The sequence below is a fragment of the Grus americana genome, chromosome 10, assembly GCF_028858705.1.
Source record: "Grus americana isolate bGruAme1 chromosome 10, bGruAme1.mat, whole genome shotgun sequence".
In the NCBI taxonomy this organism is placed as follows: domain Eukaryota; kingdom Metazoa; phylum Chordata; class Aves; order Gruiformes; family Gruidae; genus Grus; species Grus americana.
Window position 1 is genome coordinate 523,579 of NC_072861.1, and position 18,778 is coordinate 542,356.

The 18,778-nt window shown below is 53.9% G+C and overlaps 4 non-coding genes across 4 annotated transcripts; 1 reads left to right on the forward strand and 3 right to left on the reverse strand.

Moving 5' to 3' along the window:
* The first annotated feature begins 675 nt into the window (after nucleotides 1–675).
* TRNAQ-CUG (transfer RNA glutamine (anticodon CUG)) lies at nucleotides 676–747 on the forward strand. Its single transcript has one exon. It is a non-coding gene; the product is annotated as a tRNA-Gln (tRNA).
* Nucleotides 748–1,454: 707 nt separating this feature from the next.
* TRNAS-AGA (transfer RNA serine (anticodon AGA)) lies at nucleotides 1,455–1,536 on the reverse strand. The gene has a single exon. It is a non-coding gene; the product is annotated as a tRNA-Ser (tRNA).
* Nucleotides 1,537–10,800: 9,264 nt separating this feature from the next.
* Nucleotides 10,801–10,872, reverse strand: TRNAM-CAU (transfer RNA methionine (anticodon CAU)). The gene has a single exon. It is a non-coding gene; the product is annotated as a tRNA-Met (tRNA).
* Nucleotides 10,873–15,880: 5,008 nt separating this feature from the next.
* On the reverse strand, nucleotides 15,881–15,962 carry TRNAS-AGA (transfer RNA serine (anticodon AGA)). Its single transcript has one exon. It is a non-coding gene; the product is annotated as a tRNA-Ser (tRNA).
* Between the last annotated feature and the right edge of the window lie 2,816 nt (nucleotides 15,963–18,778).

The following is an 18,778-nucleotide window of genomic DNA, read 5'->3' on the forward strand; positions in this document are numbered from 1 at the left end:
TGTGATGGGGTCAAGAAATGGCTGCCAGCCAATCACAGAGCAGCATGAAACCGTGGTGGTCATGGTATTTTATAGGAAAATGGCAGCTGAAAGAAAATGGTGCCTGCCATGTAGGTGGGAGAAGGTACACGTCGGTCAGATGCACTTCATCATTCAGAAAGTTCTGAAAGTCCTGCAGATCCTCGGCATGGACAAGGAAAGCCTTCTGCAACGCTGCTTCTCTAGAACGTGCTTTCAGAGTTGTGAGGCTGTAGAGAATCCAGCCTTCTCCAGTGAGTAGGTGTTTGTCATGCCCTCTCTGAATGTAACCTGCCATTTGATATCTTGGGCTTGGGCACAACAACATGGTCTGTCCTGTGCGTTCAGAAGTACTGGGTGTCAGCCCAGTGCTCTGGGCAGTCAACAGGCACCAGAAGGTTGTGTCCTCCATGTCCTCGTAAGATTGTCACAGCGTAGGTCTTGCAGAAGAGGCCATGGCAGGCCTGCGCTGTGGGCTCTACCACTGCCTTGAAAGGCCCTGTGAGTAGAGAGTGCCCTGTGGCCCTGGAGGAAGGCCACACTTGGTGCTGGATGGGGAGATGGAGAGACCGCCAGCTCAGCCAGGATGGCTCAAGATAAGAGCAACATATGGCTCAGCTCAGGTGGCCAGAGGGGAAAGGCAGCATGTGTCCAGGAGGTCCCATGGTGTAATGGTGAGCACTCTGGACTCTGAATCCAGCGATCTGAGTTCAAATCTCAGTGGGACCTTGACCTTTTGCACCTCCCTCAGGGCTCTCCTCAGCATGCTTACACCTTAGCCTCTTTGCCTCGCTCTTGGGTCAATTGTTTCATGTCCTCAGGTCATCCTTCTTTTCCTGGGCTCCAGCCCTGGGGCTGACATCAGTGCCCCTTCTCCTGCCCTGTGCCCATCAAACTTCTGCAGCCTTCCTGAGCACTGGCCCCTGTCCCCTCTCTGCTCCCTTGTGCTGATGGCTGCTCCTGGCTGAGGGGATCCAGCAGTGGCTCAGAGAATCACACAACAGCTGAGGTGGAGATGAGGCAGTCCAAGCCAGGCTCGAGGCAGAGCCAAGCAGAAGAATTTTTTCACGTCTTTGCCTGGTTGGATGTTGGACATGTCCAAAGAGATGGACCTCCCACAGCCCTGCCTGATGCTCCCTGGCACTGCCAGCACCAGCGCTTGTGCTCACGCTGCTTTCCCTTCCTATATCCTTGCCGGAGCAGGAAAAATGTCTCCCTGGAAAGTTCTCCTCCTTCTGGCCTGTGGTGGGAAGCACAAGGACCTTTCTTTGCCCTTCTCCACACATCTCCTGCCCATAACCCCTGATGGGGACTTTCTCTTTGACCACTTGAGCTGGCTATACAGGTGGGAGGACAAGTGATGTAGGCAAGGGGGTTTTACTGTCTCACGGCTGCAGTGTGGTCAAGTGCAGGCAGCCCAAAAGGGGGCTGCGCCCCGTAGTTGGCAGGATTCGAACCTGCGCGGGGAAACCCCAATGGATTTCTAGTCCATCGCCTTCACCACTCGGCCACAACTACCTGCTCCAGCCCTCTCTGCCCTGCTGCTCCACTCAGCGCTCTGTGGTTGGGACCTGCACTGAGCGGGACAGCTACCAGGCTTCCAGAGGCCTTGAGAGGCGTAACCCCAGGGGCTGTGGCTATGGCTTCTTGCACCTTGTCCTCAGCCAGGCACCTGGGATTTCCTGTCATGGGGGGGTGATTTCACTCCCCAGCTGGTCTCAGCTGCTTCCAGGGCAGCAGGGAAGGCAGCTGTGTGGAGACAACCAGGGCTGGTGGTAGTGGTAGGGTGGGATATTAGAATCCTGTCTTCTTCTCTAATCTGAGGGGGACTCCAAGACTGCTGTGAGCACTAGGGTGTGGACACTGCTGTAGAGGAGATGGTGGCTTTCTGGCAGCACCTTCAACCTCTTGGGCACATAAGGTGGTGTCAAGCCTTGAACAAAGACTCCAGCTGCCATGCAGGGTGTTGGTGTTTAGGGGGAACAGTTTGCAAGAGTGGGCAAGATCTATGGAAAGGGCAAGGTAGAGCCTGGCTGAGGAAAAGTGTGGAGAGGCCAAGGGAGAATAAATGGGAAGTGTGGGTGCCTTTTTGGTGGAGTACGTATGTCCAGAGCTTTTTTCCAGCAGTGGCAAGCATTGTCCAATTCCAGAGCATGGACCAAAATATTAAACGACCCACAAAAGCCATCATTTACCTCACTAGATGAACGCAGCTCGATTCCCTTTTGACTCTGGAGCAGGAAGATGCTATAAAAGAGTCCGTGTGGAGGTGGTGCACCCGGCAGTGCCTATCTGCATGCAGAGCAAGGGTGGGAGGTGGTTGCAGGCGAGAGCGTGAGCATGAGGAGAGGCTGGAGGAAGTGTATGTGCGGGCGGCTGGAAGGAGGAGGCTGGCCAGTCTGTGAAAAAGCAACAGTCTTGGCTGTGTTGACTGTTCTGGGAAGTGGGGTTGTATGTGGGGTTTGTGTTAGCACAGTATTTCCAGAGTCTGTCATCAGCGGTGCTTCAAGTAGGTGGAGTTACAAAGATGGGAATCGTGATTGCGCATGCTCTGCTTCCTAATGGAATGCCCACCCTAACCCCAGCTTGCAGTCACACTGCATACCTCCAGACCTGAAAACCCACCACACCAGTGAAAGAGAGAAGTGCCATGACTGGTTTCCATACGAAGTTTGCGAACAACAGTTGAGAGGACTGAGACGTTAACTCAAATGTCTGTATGAACATCACATCTGAGCAGGTGGGACACTGGTCTTTGACCACCCCCCAGAAGTAAAAGAGGGTTACTGTGTGTCACATTTCTGTGTCCATTGTTTCTTGCCCTCCCACTTGGGCACCAGTGACAAGAGGATGGCTCTCTCTCCTTTAATCCACCTGTCCACTCTCCAGCAACCTCAGCCTTCCCTTCCCCAGGCAAAGCAACCCCAGCTCTCCCAGCCTGTCCTTGTAGGACAGATGAGCCAAGTCACCTCAGTGTCCCTTTGGCAGGGCTGACAGAGCCCCTAGCTGTGCAGAAGTGGGAATCAGCCACACGATGACACCCATGGAGTCCCTGTAAGGGCACCTGGCATGCAGCCATCAAGGTCTCCTGCAGAGGAAGGACACCTTGAAGAAGCCTTCCCACTTGCTGCTGGGCAAAGATTGGACCACAAGACAAAGCAGAAGCAACAGCCTTCAGTCAGGGAAAGACGTGCACTTGCCCCAAAGTTCCTGCACCGAGAGCAGCAGTGGCTGCTGAGAGGTTTTGGTGGCACAGTGTGGAGGGGAGAAAGGCATCATCTGCGAGTCTAAACAGGGACACTGGATATCCCTTTCTTCTTGACTGCACGCTTGCATGTAGGAGGCCTTGCTTTACTGCTGAGCACAAAGGTGGGTTGGTTTTTTTTTTCCCTCCCAAACCAACTCCGAGTAGCAAGAGGCATCACCAAAAGGAAAGGAGGTATGAAACAAGACTTCCAAATGTCAGGACTGTAGCTGAGATTCAGGCTCAGAAAGGACACTTCTCCCTGCCCATCCACAACTGGTTGACAGCTCGGGACATAAGCCAGTGCTCTTCCTTGCAGAGCGGGTATCTGCCGGAGGGAGGAGGAGAACAAACCACCACGAGTCTCCAGCTATGCTGCACAAAGTCTTTAATGAGAAGGAGCAGATGCAGTGGCACAGAAGAGAGAAACACGCCTGCAGGGTTCAGGGAGGCACAGAGAATGGCCCGTTTCCCAAGGAGAAGCTCCACACAAAGCACTGGCCTTTTCCCATTCTGCTCTCCCTGGTGGCAATCCCAGCCCACCAAGAGCAGTCCCTAACTCCGGCACCCTCCCCCCATCAGCAGGAGGTTCATCAAAGCAGAAGAGAACGAGCCCTTTCTGCAGGAGCTCAGAGCAAAGCAGAGCCAGAGGAGGCACGGCCAGGCCTGCCGTGCAGCCAGGAGCAGTGGGCACAGGTCCCTCCGGCCAGGTGGCATGAGGACACCCAGCCCGTCTGCAAGCCGTGGCCACGCTCCTGCTGCTGCAGGGTCCCCGTCTTCCTTCCTGCTCCGAAGGGGATGATGCGCCGGCTTCAGCAGTTCAGGCTGCAGCGGAGGGGAGGCAGACACAGCCCTGACCCCCCCAGACCAAGGGAGCCCCCAGAAGAGATGGGAACCCCCCCGGCGCTGAGGGAGCTCCCAACAGCAGCGGACAGAGAGGATCCCACGGCTGTGCTCTGAGGGAAAGAGGTGAGGATGGGGCCCGGCAGGGTCACCACCACCGGGGAGGCCTGGATGGCCACCGTCGAGTCAGCGCAGCGGGCGACACAGGGCTCACTGCAGCTGCTTGCAAGTGGGGTTGGGCCAGAGGCGCCGCAGGGCGTTTGGAGACAGGGTCTGAAGCAAGACATCTCTGGGTGAGGGAGGCAAAGCTGAAACGCAGAGCAGAGAGGAAACAGAGACCTCAGTATCAGTCTGTCTTTTCCTCAGCTCTCTCTGAAGATACGCTTTGCTGCCCTCCATCTCCACCTCTAGCTGCAAGCCCAGAAAGAACCCGCAGCTGATCTTGCTAACATGCACAACAGCCGTGACACTGTCTGAAAACACACACTGTGCTTACAGCTCCCACGGCCGGCCCTCATCGTGCCCTCCTAGTTGCACGGCACAGGCAAGCTGACCCACTTTTGGAAGAGGACCCAGCAGAGTGGGTTTAAAGCACCTGCGGAAAGACTGATCGTACCCCATCTCCAGAATACACAGTGCTGCGCTGAAGAAAGCCCTGCATGCTCTTGGCCATTTGGATAGAGCCCATCTACGAAATGTAGGCGGAAATTCTGCTGGGCAGAGCTCCCTGCAGATGAGCCCCATTGATCATTTCCTGCTTGAAAGAACCCCCCTCTTCCCAGCTCTCCCCTGCCAGCCCCACCAAAAGGGAAACAGGTCACAGCCCTTCAGCAGTTCTGTTGCGGGGCCAAGCTGAGGCAGCCCAAGTATCAACCTGAGCAGCCCCCATGACAGCAGCTCAGCCCAGAGGGAGAGATGGAGCGGACTCAGGCTTACCTCGTTCCTGGAGGAAAGGGAGCCAAGAGAGGAGGATGCGGAGCCTGGAGCACCACAGGCTTTTATGCTGTGTCCCAGAGCCCCACGGGGCCACAAACATTCCTTGCTCATGAAGCACCTAAACACCGAGCTGTTGCCGCTTGCCAAGGCCTCGCTGGTGATTAGGCCCTTGCCTCTTTCATCTGAAACGATTTCCTCCTGCTGCATAGCATCTAACCTCAATATAATTAATTGGTGTCCCGGCCTGCTAAGACCAATTGGCTGGGAGGTCTCAGGCTGCTGTGCAGAGATTTTAAGTGGCTTTCAGTCACATGGATCACATTCAGTACATCTCCTTCTTCACGGTGACTTTGGTGACCAGTGACCAAATTTGGCTATTAGGGAGACCTCAAGTCAGCTCTCAAGTGCTTTCAGTGCATGGCATCAGTCTGATCCTGGGAGGCATCTCTCTCCCAGCAGGTCGTTGTAGGCTCACAGAACATGGTGGGAGAAGAGACTCACATCTTCAGGGATGTGGCAAAGCTCAATGGCAAAGAAGGACCATTTTGGACTGATGGGAGGCCGCGTGTAGGCAGGAGGGAGGGCCATGAGGACCTTGCTTACACTCATCAAGCTTTATCACAACCTCCTTTTTCTGCCTATGACCCCAGAGAACAAAGGCAGATTTATAACATTGAAGAGCAGAGCAGGGGGCCAGACAGGTCTCTGTGAGGTGACCTCTCCCTGGGATCTCCATAGCCATGTCCCTTGATGACTTGACCAGGTCCTCACGCTTCTTCCAACCAGGGCTCTGGGCTCAGATTGGGAAGTGGAGAGCCTGTTGGACAGAAGTAAATCAGGGCATAGGAGGGTGATCAGAGAGATGCCCGCATCCTCCCCTGAAAGAGACCCACAGCCAGATGGACTTGTTTGTTTCAGCAAGTTCACCTCAGAGGCCAAAGACCTGGATGACCTGCTTTTGAGGAGAGGCACAGGGCACGGAGGCAAAAGCTCCTGGGTCTTTTTTCTGGGTCAGGCCCATTCCACACATTTAAATCTAGAAAGGGACATTGGATCCGTGTCCCAGAGCACCTGGGAGTCATAGTGATCTGGAAGAGTTGTGAAAACCCCTGAACTGCAGGCAAACATGACTCACCCTGCTGTGGACATAGTTCCCCGGCCTGAAACACGCTGGTGATAGAAAAGCTAATAGCCTCATTCCTCCCAAAGTGCTTCTTTCCTCAAGGGCATGTGGTGGGATGTGGTGTGTAACTGGAAAGTTCGGTCTGCTCAGAGCAGGAGGTTGGCCCAGAGGACCTCCAGAGACCCTTTCCAACCATCATTATTCTGGGGTGGGCTGAATCACACAATCCCTTGAGCAGCCACCAAAAGGCAATGCCCTGGAAGGCGGCAGCAGCAGCATGAGATTGCATGGAAGTACCAGTTGTTTCAGGAATGCTGCTAACTTGTGTGGAAATGCCCTGGAGGAAAGTGGCGCACTGGCGCTATGAGTTCTGCTATCCCTGGCACGCCTGAGGCTGGGGCACTGTGTCCACTGAAGTCCACAGCACAATGACTCACGTTTGCCTGGAGTTCAGGGTTTTTCCCAACTCTTCCACATCATGATGACTCCCAGGTTCTCTGAGAGGCTGATCCGATGTCCCTTTGTAGTTTGAAATGCATGGAATGGGCCACCCCGTCTCTGACCAAGGAAAAATGGCTATGACCTTTTGGCTTGATGCCCTGAGCCTCTGCTCAAAAGCAGGTCATCCAGACCTTTAGGCCCTGGGTTGAATTTGCTGAGCAAAACAGCAGAATTTGGGTGTGGGTCTCGTTCAGGGAAGGATGCAGGCATCTCTTTGATCGCAAAACCAGGCCGTGGTTGAGCATGATGAGGGTAAGCAAGGTCATCGTGGCCGTCACTCCCGCCCACAAGGGGCTTCCCTCCAGCCCATAATAATCGTTCCATTCCATTGATTTTTGTCACATCCCTGGAGAAGTTAGTCCCGTCTCCTGCACGGGATTGTGCAGTCTTGTCCTTCTGCCTGAACTTACCCACTGTCTCCTGTGTGTCTATGATGACCTGCAGGGAGAATTGTCTCTCAGGCTTAGCCGGAGCGCTTCCACTGAAAGCACTTGAGAGCTGGCTTGAGGTGTCCTTCCTGGCTCAATTTCACCATGATCAGTGGCCATGCTCATCATGAAGAGGGCAATGTGACAAAGGCAATCCGTGTGACACAAAGCAGATTAAAATCTCCCTGCACGGTAGCCTGAGACCTCCGAGTTCATTGGCCTTAAGAATCAGGGACGCAGAAGAATCGTTTTGATATTAGGAAGCATCACGCTTGCAGATCCTGATCCTGGTAGGGGCCTTCAACCACCCAGACATGTGCTGGAAAAGCAGCACAGTCAACTGCAAGCAGTCCAGGAAACTAGTGGAGTGAGAGAGAGCCTGACCAGAGGAGAGGCACTGCTGGGCCTGTTTTTCACTAGTGCAGAAGAACTTGTTGGAGAGGTGAAAATTGCAGGTAGGCTGGGTTGCTGCGCTCATGCCCAGGTGTAATTCTCAGTCTGGAGTGGTCAAGGATTGTTAAATGTAGGGGAAGGACCCTTAACCTGAGAAAGGCAACCTTTTGGATGCTTAGGGCACCAGTGTGGGGGGTACCTTGAGAAACTGCCCTCAGAGATAAAGAAGCCAACGAAAACTGGGAGATACTAAAAGATATTTTTCTTGGGGCGCAAGCAGCTCTCCATCCTGATGTGCAGGAAGACGGGCAGAGGAGATTATAGGGGAGAGGACTGGGAGTGCAAGGAGTGAATCAGGGAAGCCAAGACACAGCTGGAGTTGAAATTGGCTAGGGACTTTAAAAATAACAAGTAGGGTTTCTTCATGTATGAAAGTAACAGTACCCCCTCTGATGAGCGAAACAGGAGAACTGGCTACAACTGACATGGAAAAGACAGACGTATCAACAACTTCTATGTCCTAAGTAACCATCAGATGAAGTTCCTAAGTCACTATCCATCAAATCTGAAACGTCATGGCACATTGGGGAAATTTGCAGCACCTGGAAAAGGGGAACCATAAGCCCCATTTTTAAAAGGTGGAAGAAGGAAGTCCTGGGCAACTGCAGGCTGGTCAGTCTCCCCTCTGTGCCCTGCGAGATCATGGAGCTGATCCTCCTAAGAACTATGCTAAAGGCACGTGGAAAACAGAGAGGTGATTGGTGAGAGCCAACACGGCTTTACTAAGGGCAAATTTTGCCTGACAAACTTAGTGGCCTTCTACAACAGGGTTACAGCATTGATGGGAAAGCAAAGAGCAACCGATGTCATCTACCTGGACTTGTGTAAAGCCTTTGATACTGTCCCACACTACATCCCTGTCTCTAAAACAGAGAGACATGGATTTGACAGGTGGACCACTTGCTGGATAAGGAATTGGCTGGATGGTGGCACTCAAAGACTTGCAGTTAACAGCACAGAGATGACCAGAGGGCTGGAGAACCTCTCTTTACGAAGGGAGGCTGAGAGAGTTGGGGTTGTTCAGGCTGGAGAAGAGAAGGCTCCAGGGAGACTTTATAGATACCTTCCAGAACCTGAAAGGGTCCTAGAGCAAAGATGGGGAGGGAGTGTAGTGATAGGACTGTTGTTGTACATTGAAACATAGGAATGTTTCAGATAGAAAGAGGGTAGATTTAGATATTAGGAAGAAATACATTCCGGTGAGGGGGGTGAGACACCGTTTGTCCAGAGAAGCTGTGGAAGCCACACCTCTGGAAGTCTTGAAGGCCAGGTTGGATGGGCATTTGAAGAACCTCATCTAGGGGAAGGTCTCCCTGTCCATGGCAGGGAGGCTGGAACTAGATGACCATTAAAATCCCTTCCAAACCTAATCCATTCTATGATTCATCCTATGATCCTAGGTGCTATGAAGTGGGATCAAAACATTTCAGGTGAAAAAGGCAAGGGCTTAGTCACCAGCGAGGCCTCAGCAAGTGGTAACTGCTCGGTGTTTAGGTGCTTCATGAGCAAGGAATGTTTGTGGCCCCGTGGGGCTCTGGGACACAGCATAAAAGCCTGTGGTGCTCCAGGCTCCGCATCCTCCTCTCTTGGCTCCCTTTCCTCCAGGAACGAGGTAAGCCTGAGTCCGCTCCATCTCTCCCTCTGGGCTGAGCTGCTGTCATGGGGGCTGCTCAGGTTGATACTTGGGCTGCCTCAGCTTGGCCCCGCAACAGAACTGCTGAAGGGCTGTGACCTGTTTCCCTTGTGATGGGGCTGGCAGGGGAGAGCAGGGAAGAGGGGGGTTCTTTCAAGCAGGAAATGATCAATGGGGCTCATCTACAGGGAGCTCTGCCCAGCAGAATTTCCACCTACGTTTCGTAGATGGGCTCTATCCAAATGGCCAAGAGCATGCAGGGCTTTCTTCAGCGCAGCACTGTGTATTCTGGAGATGGGGTATGATCAGTCTTTCCGCAGGTGCTTTAAACCCACTCTGCTGGGTCCTCTTCCAAAAGTGGGTCAGCTTGCCTGTGCCGTGCAACTAGGAGGGCACGATGAGGGCCGGCCGTGGGAGCTGTAAGCACAGTGTGTGTTTTCAGACAGTGTCACGGCCGTTGTGCATGTTAGCAAGATCATCTGCGGGTTCTTTCTGGGCTTGCAGCTAGAGGTGGAGATGGAGGGCAGCAAAGCGTATCTTCAGAGAGAGCTGAGGAAAAGACAGACTGATACTGAGGTCTCTGTTTCCTCTCTGCTCTGCGTTTCAGCTTTGCCTCCCTCACCCAGAGATGTCTTGCTTCAGACCCTGTCTCCAAACGCCCTGCGGCGCCTCTGGCCCAACCCCACTTGCAAGCAGCTGCAGTGAGCCCTGTGTCGCCCGCTGCGCTGACTCGACGGTGGCCATCCAGGCCTCCCCGGTGGTGGTGACCCTGCCGGGCCCCATCCTCACCTCTTTCCCTCAGAGCACAGCCGTGGGATCCTCTCTGTCCGCTGCTGTTGGGAGCTCCCTCAGCGCCGGGGGGGTTCCCATCTCTTCTGGGGGCTCCCTTGGTCTGGGGGGGTCAGGGCTGTGTCTGCCTTCCCTCCGCTGCAGCCTGAACTGCTGAAGCCGGCGCATCATCCCCTTCGGAGCAGGAAGGAAGACGGGGACCCTGCAGCAGCAGGAGCGTGGCCACGGCTTGCAGACGGGCTGGGTGTCCTCATGCCACCTGGCCAGAGGGACCTGTGCCCACTGCTCCTGGCTGCACGGCAGGCCTGGCCGTGCCTCCTCTGGCTCTGCTTTGCTCTGAGCTCCTGCAGAAAGGGCTCGTTCTCTTCTGCTTTGATGAACCTCCTGCTGATGGGGGGAGGGTGCCGGAGTTAGGGACTGCTCTTGGTGGGCTGGGATTGCCACCAGGGAGAGCAGGATGTGAAAAGGCCAGTGCTTTGTGTGGAGCTTCTCCTTGGGAAACGGGCCATTCTCTGTGCCTCCCTGAACCCTGCAGGCGTGTTTCTCTCTTCTGTGCCACTGCATCTGCTCCTTCTCATTACAGACTTTGTGCAGCATAGCTGGAGACCTGTGGTGGTTTGTTCTCCTCCTCCCTCAGTTTGCCACTCACTCTGCAAGGAAGAACAACTCGCCTCTGTCCGGAGCTTACTGGCTGTTGAGTGTGGAAGCTGGTGGAGGTTGATAGTGGAGCAGCAGAAATAAGCAAGCAGGCAAGAGAAAGAGTAAAAAGCCTCATAGAAATGATGAATATGTATATTTTGATATATACTTGAGCCGGAAAAAAAAGAGGAATTAGCAGAGGATGGTTTCGATCCATCGACCTCTGGGTTATGGGCCCAGCACGCTTCCGCTGCGCCACTCTGCTCCCCCCAGCACCTCAGCCGGGACCTCCCACAGCCCTGCCTGACGCTGCCTGGCACTGCCAGCTCCAGCGCTTGTGCTCACCATGCTTTCCCTTCCTCTGCCCTGTGCCCTCGACCAGGCACGAAAAATGTCTCCCTGGCAAGCTCACTGGCCCTGGGCCTGTGGTGGGAAGCGCAAGGGCCTTGCTTTGCCCTTCTCCACACTTCTCCTGACCATAACCCTGGATGGGGCTATTTCTCTTTTTCCCTCATCGTTTTTCCAGCAGTTGTCTGGGTGGTTGAAGGCCCCCACCACGATCAGGATCTGCAAGCGTGATGCTTCCTAAAATCAAAACGATTCTTCTGCGTCCCTGATTCTTAAGGCCAATGAACTCGGAGGTCTCAGGCTACCGTGCAGGGAGATTTTAAGCTGCTTTGTGTCACACGGATTGCCTTTGTCACATTGCCCTCTTCATGATGAGCATGGCCACCGATCATGGTGAAATTGAGCCAGGAAGGACACCTCAAGCCAGCTCTCAAGTGCTTTCAGTGGAAGCACTCCAGCTAAGCCTGAGAGACAATTCTCCCCGCAGGTCATCATAGACACACAGGAGACAGTGGGTAAGTTCAGGCAGAAGGTCAAGACTGCACAATCCCATACAGGAGAAGGGACTCACTTCTGCAGGGATGTGGCAAAGCTCAACAGAATGGAAAGATCATTGTGGGTTGGAGGGGAGCCCCTTGTGGGCGGGAGTGATGGCCACGATGACCTTGCTTACCCTCATCATTCCCTACCACAGTCTGGATTTGTGATCAAAGAGATGCCTGCGTCCTTCCCTGAACGAGACCCACATCCAAATTTACGTGTTTTGCTCAGCAAGTTCACTATGCCCCAGCCTCCAGCATGACAAGGATAACATGGCTAATGACCCCAAAGTGTGGCTTTCCTCAAGGGCATTTCCACACAATTTAGCACCATTCCTGAAACAGTTGGTGCTTCTATGCAATCTCCTGCAGTTGCTGTCTTCCAAGGCATTGCCTTTCGGTGGCTGCTCAAGGGCTCCTGTGACTCAGTCCACCTTTGAAAAATGAAGTTTTGAGGGGACCTCTGCAGGTCCTCTGGGCCCATCTCCTGCTCCGAGCTGACCAAACTTCCCCGGTTCCTCAGCAGCCTCAGCAGGAACCTCCAGGCCTGATCCCATCAACTTCTAAACACTGCTGCTCTCAGAGAGGTCACTGTCTCTCAGGCAGCTCTTCCAGAGTTGAACTATGCTCGCTGACACTTCTTTTCCTGAACAGCAGATGATATTTCTACTGTTGCAATTTGCCCTTTTGCAGCGAACCTCTCGGGAGAGTCTGACAGCTGAGCCTCCCCGGCCCACATGTGGGCCACCAGGAGATGACAGTGACAGTGCCAGCAGTGGTGAGAAGATTCCAGGGTTATGAGGTAATGTCTGGAGATGGATGGGAAATAAATACCAGGATTAGGAGTGAAGATTCTCTCCGGGATTTGCCCTGAAAGCTGTGCAGGGACAGATTTTTTTTCTCCTCTTTCCAGCCCTTCTGCCCAGAAAGGGCTTCTTGTCACCGGCATGAAAGTGAAATGCAGAGCAGGTGGCATTCCATGCACACAACCAGCCCTAGTGCTCTCCATAGTGGCCTGGAGCACACTAAGAACTCCTGGCTCATGCAGATCCAACCTAGAATTAGGTTGCTTTTAAAAGCAAACTTTGGACTATACACGTGCAAGCTGACTTCCAACTATGTTTTCTATCACTGAATCATTCTTTGCAGCTTTTACTGTTTTAAGTAAACCCCTTTGATTCACTTAATCCCCATGCAAGTCACAATTACAGCCTCAGACCTAATGTTCTCTTTTTGTGTCTTTTTCGGTGGGTGGAGGTTATCCAGAAGACACAGGGCTGTTGTGCAAATGTTTGCTGCTCATGTGACACTCAAGGCACTGTCCTGGGGAAAGGACTCGGTGCAGTAAAGGGATTTCCAGAAGCACCTTTATTCTTGGCTTCCTTGTTAAGTGGCTCGAATAAAAGTTTTCATGGGGTCCGTTCAATGACACATCAAGAACCACCACTTTTCTCTCTCATTCTGAGATTGGTTCTTTTGTCCCACTTTTAAAACCCACCTAGATCTAGGTGTCATGAAGGACCCTTCAAGCCAGCTCTCGAGTGCTTTCAGTCCAGGGCTAGTACTGAGAGACATCTCACCCTGTGGGTCACTGTAGGCACACAGGAGACGGTGAGATAAGGACGCACGTATCCAGGGATGTGCCAAAGCACAACAGCAAGAAAGAACAGTTGTGGGATGGAGGGAATGCACCACTGAGGGCCACGAGGACCTTGCTTACGCTCATCAGGCTTTACCACAGCCTGCTTTTTCTGCCCGCGTCCTGCCCTGAAAGAGACCAACACCCAAATTGACCTGTTTTACTCAGCAAATTCATTCCAGAGACCAGAGGCCTGGATGACCTGCTTTTGAGGAGAGGCGTGGGGCAGGGAGCCAAAAGTTCATGGCTCTTTTTTCTGGGTCAGGGATGGGGTGGCCCATTCCATGCATCTAGAAAGGGACACTGGATCTGGCTCCCAGAGCACCTGGAAGTCACTGTGATGTGGAAGAGTGGGGAAAACCCCTGAACTCCAGGCAAACATGAATCACTCCGCTGTGATCTGCTGTGTGCACTGTGGCCCGGCCTCAAGCGTGCCAGAAATACACAGAAGTAGCTCACAGTCTACTTCCGCTGAAAATTCTGCTTTCCTCCAAGCCTTTTCCACACAATTTAGAACCATCCTGAATCAACTGGTGCTTCTGTGCAATCTTGTGCTGCTGCTTCCAAGGCATTGCCTTTTGGTGGCTGCTCAAGGGCTCCTGTGACTCAGCGTACCCCAGAAGGTTCGAAAGGACCTCTGGAGTTCCTCTGGGCTGACCTCCTAGTTTGATCTTCCCAGTTTCCTCAGAGGCTCCTGGCCTTGTCCCATTGACTTCTGAATACTGTCACTGTTGGAGACATCACTGTCTCTTGGGTAGCTCTCTCCAGGGCCGCAACACGCCCCCTTTCACCTCTCTTCCCAAAACCGCAGCTGGCATTAGCCTTGCTGAAACTTGTCAGGAAAGCGGCTGTTAGTGATTATTCAAGTCGTGTTGTACAGGAACATCTGAAGGACATAAGACCTGTGGCTGGCTGTCAGGACCAGACAACCCTACCCGTGTGCTGAGAAGTACATCAGGCACGGAAGCCCCCACCCCCTGAAGACAGGGAAGAGGCAACTTTTGACAGCGTCATTCCCCGTGGGTTCTCATATTGCTCTGTGATTGCCTGACGGCCAGGCAGAAGGTGGGTGGGGGTGGGGTTTTTCTGCATTACACCGGACTCATTTCTGTGTGACTCTGCTCTTCTCTTTTTGTGGGGTTGGTTGTGTGTGTGTGTGAGCTGTTGTCTATGATGGTTCAAGCTGCCTAGAAGCCTGGCTAAAATCAGATCATTTCCGGCCAAGGAGGGGGACAAGAACCCTTAGCACAGAATTAGCAATTGGGGTGCAGGTTCCTCCCAGTCACCCCAGGGCAGGGCTGGACCAGCAGGACTGAGTGGTGCCCTGTCTTCAATGCTGCAAGGCTTCCTCAGATGGCTCTGGGCAGCCTGAGCAGTGAGAGCCTCTCGGTGAGGGCGAGGAACAAGATGGCAGTGCCGAGACCTGCATTTTGGGGCATGTGTTTGCTGGCTGCCTGTCCCAGCCATGGACCAGAGCACGCAGAACCAGGCAGAGGAGGCAAAAACAAATTGGGAAGGAGAAGGCTGGGAAGTGGGTGCAGATGTGAGCATGGAGAGAGTGGCCACGGCCTGCCTTCTGCAGGAGGTATTGCTCAGGGGAAAGCTTTAGACTGCAGACCACGAGGTTCCCTTTCCACTGACCCTTTCCTTCTTCATCCATGCTGCCAACCTCCCCTAATTTTCCCTTTGCTTGCGCTGCTTCTGCCACCCTCAGTGGCATGGCTGCGTGGAACAGATCACGCACCAGCAAATGGCTCGTCTCTCCTTCTCTTCCTCTGGGCCCTCTCTGCATTTACCCCTCAGGGTTTCCTTTTTCCTTCAGATGCTGCACCACCCAGGCAGGCTACCAGCAGCCCCTTTTCCTCTCAGGAGCTGTTCTGCTGCTGCTCTGTTGGGAGCAGGTGGGCACGTGACTGAAAGAAGCCCTCTGGGAAGTCTGCAGCTCTTTTCTATGCCAGCATCTGTAATGGCAGGGGATGTTCTCCTGATGGCACAGTCACCACCATGTCCTCTTTTGCACTTCCACGTCTTTGCCAGAAGAGGAGGAGACAGGAGAAACCCACTCATCAGCATCTCATCCTCGGGTGTAAATTAGGAAAGCTGCCTGGGAAAGGTTGTCCATGTGTGCAAGGGCTGGGGAGGGGTCAGGCAGAATACCCCCACGACCCCAGGCAAGATCTCAGATCTATGGTGAGTCTTCACTTCATCCTTGGCAATGAGGGCCATGTATGCACACAAGGACCTCTTCTGTAGCACAGATTTTGTGCTGGCCTCTTTGCTTCGCTTCGCTTCGCTTACCTGTTGCTCCACCCCAGTCTGCCTTCATGAGACCTAAAGTGAGAGGCACTTGGTGAGTGCTGGCCATACCTCAGATCCAGGAGGTGTCTTCCCTTCATCTTCAGCAATGAGGGCCACGTTGTGCAGACTCTCTTTGGAGATGACCTGCTGTAGTTTCAGGTGTAAGGAGGAGAGCTGGTGGGGCTGTGCTGCTTGGGATGTCAGGTGAGGTCAGGCTCTTAAGTTCTTCTCAACAACCAACAACAGCCGATCTCTTTTCATGGCTCATAGTCATCACTGCTCCATTCCCTTCCCCGAACTTGCCTGCCTTGTCAATGGGAGCAGGATTTCCCAATAATCCAGGAAGTTCTGGGAGTGCGAGCGAGGACAAGTGCTGTAGGCAAGGGGGTTTTACTGTCTCACGGCTGCAGTGTGGTCAAGTGCAGGCAGCCCAAAAGGGGGCTGCGCCCCGTAGTTGGCAGGATTCGAACCTGCGCGGGGAAACCCCAATGGATTTCTAGTCCATCGCCTTCACCACTCGGCCACAACTACCTGCTCCAGCCCTCTCTGCCCCGCTGATCACATCCCTCTGCAATGACACCCGGCTGCCTGGGATTTTCAGGGCAATGCTCCACTCAGCGCTCTGCGGTTGGGACCTGCACTGAGCGGGACAGCTACCAGGCTTCCAGAGGCCTTGAGAGGCGTAACCCCAGGGGCTGTGGCTATGGCTTCTTGCACCTTGTCCTCAGCCAGGCACCTGGGATTTCCTGTCATGGGGGGGTGATTTCACTCCCCAGCTGGTCTCAGCTGCTTCCAGGGCAGCAGGGAAGGCAGCTGTGTGGAGACAACCAGGGCTGGTGGTAGTGGTAGGGTGGGACATTAGACCGCACTTTGCTTCTCACATGTGCCTTGAGGGGGTCTCCAAACCTGCTGTGAGCACTAGGGTGGAGACACTCCTGCAGACTGGCAGCACCTCCAGTTTCTTGGGGACGTAGGGTGGTGTCAATCCTTGAACAAAGACTCCAGCTGCCATGCAGGGTGTTGGTGCATAGGGGGAACGGTTTGCAAGAGTGGGCGAGACCTATGGAAGGGGCAAGGTAGAGCCTGGCTGAGGAAGAGAGTGGAGGAAACAGGAGAGAGCTGGTTTTGGTGGAGTACGTACGTCCAGAGCTTTTTTCCAGCAGTGGCAAGCATTGTCCAGTTCCCGAGCATGGACCAAAATATCACACGATCCGCAAAACCCATCATTTACCTCACTAGATGAATACAGGTTGATTTTGGCTTTCGGAGCAGGAAGACAGCGTAAAAGAATTCATGTGGAGGTGGTATATCCGGCAGTGCCTGTCCACATGGAGAGCAACGTCGGGAGGTGGTTGCAATTGAGAGGGTGAGAATGAGGAGCAGCTGGAGGAAGTGTATGTGTGTGAAAGAGGGGGCTGGCCAGTCTGTGAAGTGGAGGAGCAGGAGACAGCACTGCCCACAGGTGTGTTGGTGGTCTAGTGATGAGCACAGCTGCCTTCCAAGCAGTGGACCTGAGGTAGACTCCTTGCCAATGCTGGCAAGATAACAGCAACATTGGTTGCTGTACTGTCAGGGTTATGTGAGCTTTTGGTTAGTAGAGAATTTACAGACACGCAAACTGTCTTAACAAATGATAGAATTCTTAGAGGGGAATTGTGATGGCACATGCTCAGTGAAAGAAGTGCCATGACTAATTTTCATATAGAGTTTGTGAACACGAATTGAGAGGACTGAAAAGTTAACTTAAATGTCTGTACTAACATGTGCAATGAACAACAGGGCAAGTGGCACCACAGGGCTGTGATCCCCAGGTTACAGACTCAAACTCCCTGTCTCTGAGGCTTTTGGGTGATCTGGTATTAGTTCAGGGATCTCTGTCCACAAGTGGTGGAAAGATCAAGAAAGAAGGCAGTGCTCTTCCTTGCAGAGTGAGTGGCAAACTGAGGGAGGAGGAGAACAAACCACCACAGGTCTCCAGCTATGCTGCACAAAGTCTTTAATGAGAAGGAGCAGATGCAGTGGCACAGAAGAGAGAAACACGCCTGCAGGGTTCAGGGAGGCACAGAGAATGGCCCGTTTCCCAAGGAGAAGCTCCACACAAAGCACTGGCCTTTTCCCATTCTGCTCTCCCTGGTGGCAATCCCAGCCCACCAAGAGCAGTCCCTAACTCCGGCACCCTCCCCCCATCAGCAGGAGGTTCATCAAAGCAGAAGAGAACGAGCCCTTTCTGCAGGAGCTCAGAGCAAAGCAGAGCCAGAGGAGGCACGGCCAGGCCTGCCGTGCAGCCAGGAGCAGTGGGCACAGGTCCCTCCGGCCAGGTGGCATGAGGACACCCAGCCCATCTGCAAGCCGTGGCCACGCTCCTGCTGCTGCAGGGTCCCCGTCTTCCTTCCTGCTCCGAAGGGGATGATGCGCCGGCTTCAGCAGTTCAGGCTGCAGCGGAGGGGAGGCAGACACAGCCCTGACCCCCCCAGTCCAAGGGAGCCCCCAGAAGAGATGGGAACCCCCCCGGCGCTGAGGGAGCTCCCAACAGCAGCGGCCAGAGAGGATCCCACGGCTGTGCTCTGAGGGAAAGAGGTGAGGATGGGGCCCGGCAGGGTCACCACCACCGGGGAGGCCTGGATGGCCACCGTCGAGTCAGCGCAGCGGGCGACACAGGGCTCACTGCAGCTGCTTGCAAGTGGGGTTGGGCCAGAGGCGCCGCAGGGCGTTTGGAGACAGGGTCTGAAGCAAGACATCTCTGGGTGAGGGAGGCAAAGCTGAAACGCAGAGCAGAGAGGAAACAGAGACCTCAGTATCAGTCTGTCTTTTCTTCAGCTCTCTCTGAAGATACGCTTTGCTGCCCTCCATCTCCACCTCTAGCTGCAAGCCCAGAAAGAACCCGCAGCTGATCTTGCTAACATGCACAACAGCCGTGACACTGTCTGAAAACACACACTGTGCTTACAGCTCCCACGGCCGGCCCTCATCGTGCCCTCCTAGTTGCACGGCACAGGCAAGCTGACCCACTTTTGGAAGAGGACCCAGCAGAGTGGGTTTAAAGCACCTGCGGAAAGACTGATCGTACCCCATCTCCAGAATACACAGTGCTGCGCTGAAGAAAGCCCTGCATGCTCTTGGCCATTTGGATAGAGCCCATCTACGAAATGTAGGTGGAAATTCTGCTGGGCAGAGCTCCCTGCAGATGAGCCCCATTGATCATTTCCTGCTTGAAAGAACCCCCCTCTTCCCTGCTCTCCCCTGCCAGCCCCATCACAAGGGAAACAGGTCACAGCCCTTCAGCAGTTCTGTTGCGGGGCCAAGCTGAGGCAGCCCAAGTATCAACCTGAGCAGCCCCCATGACAGCA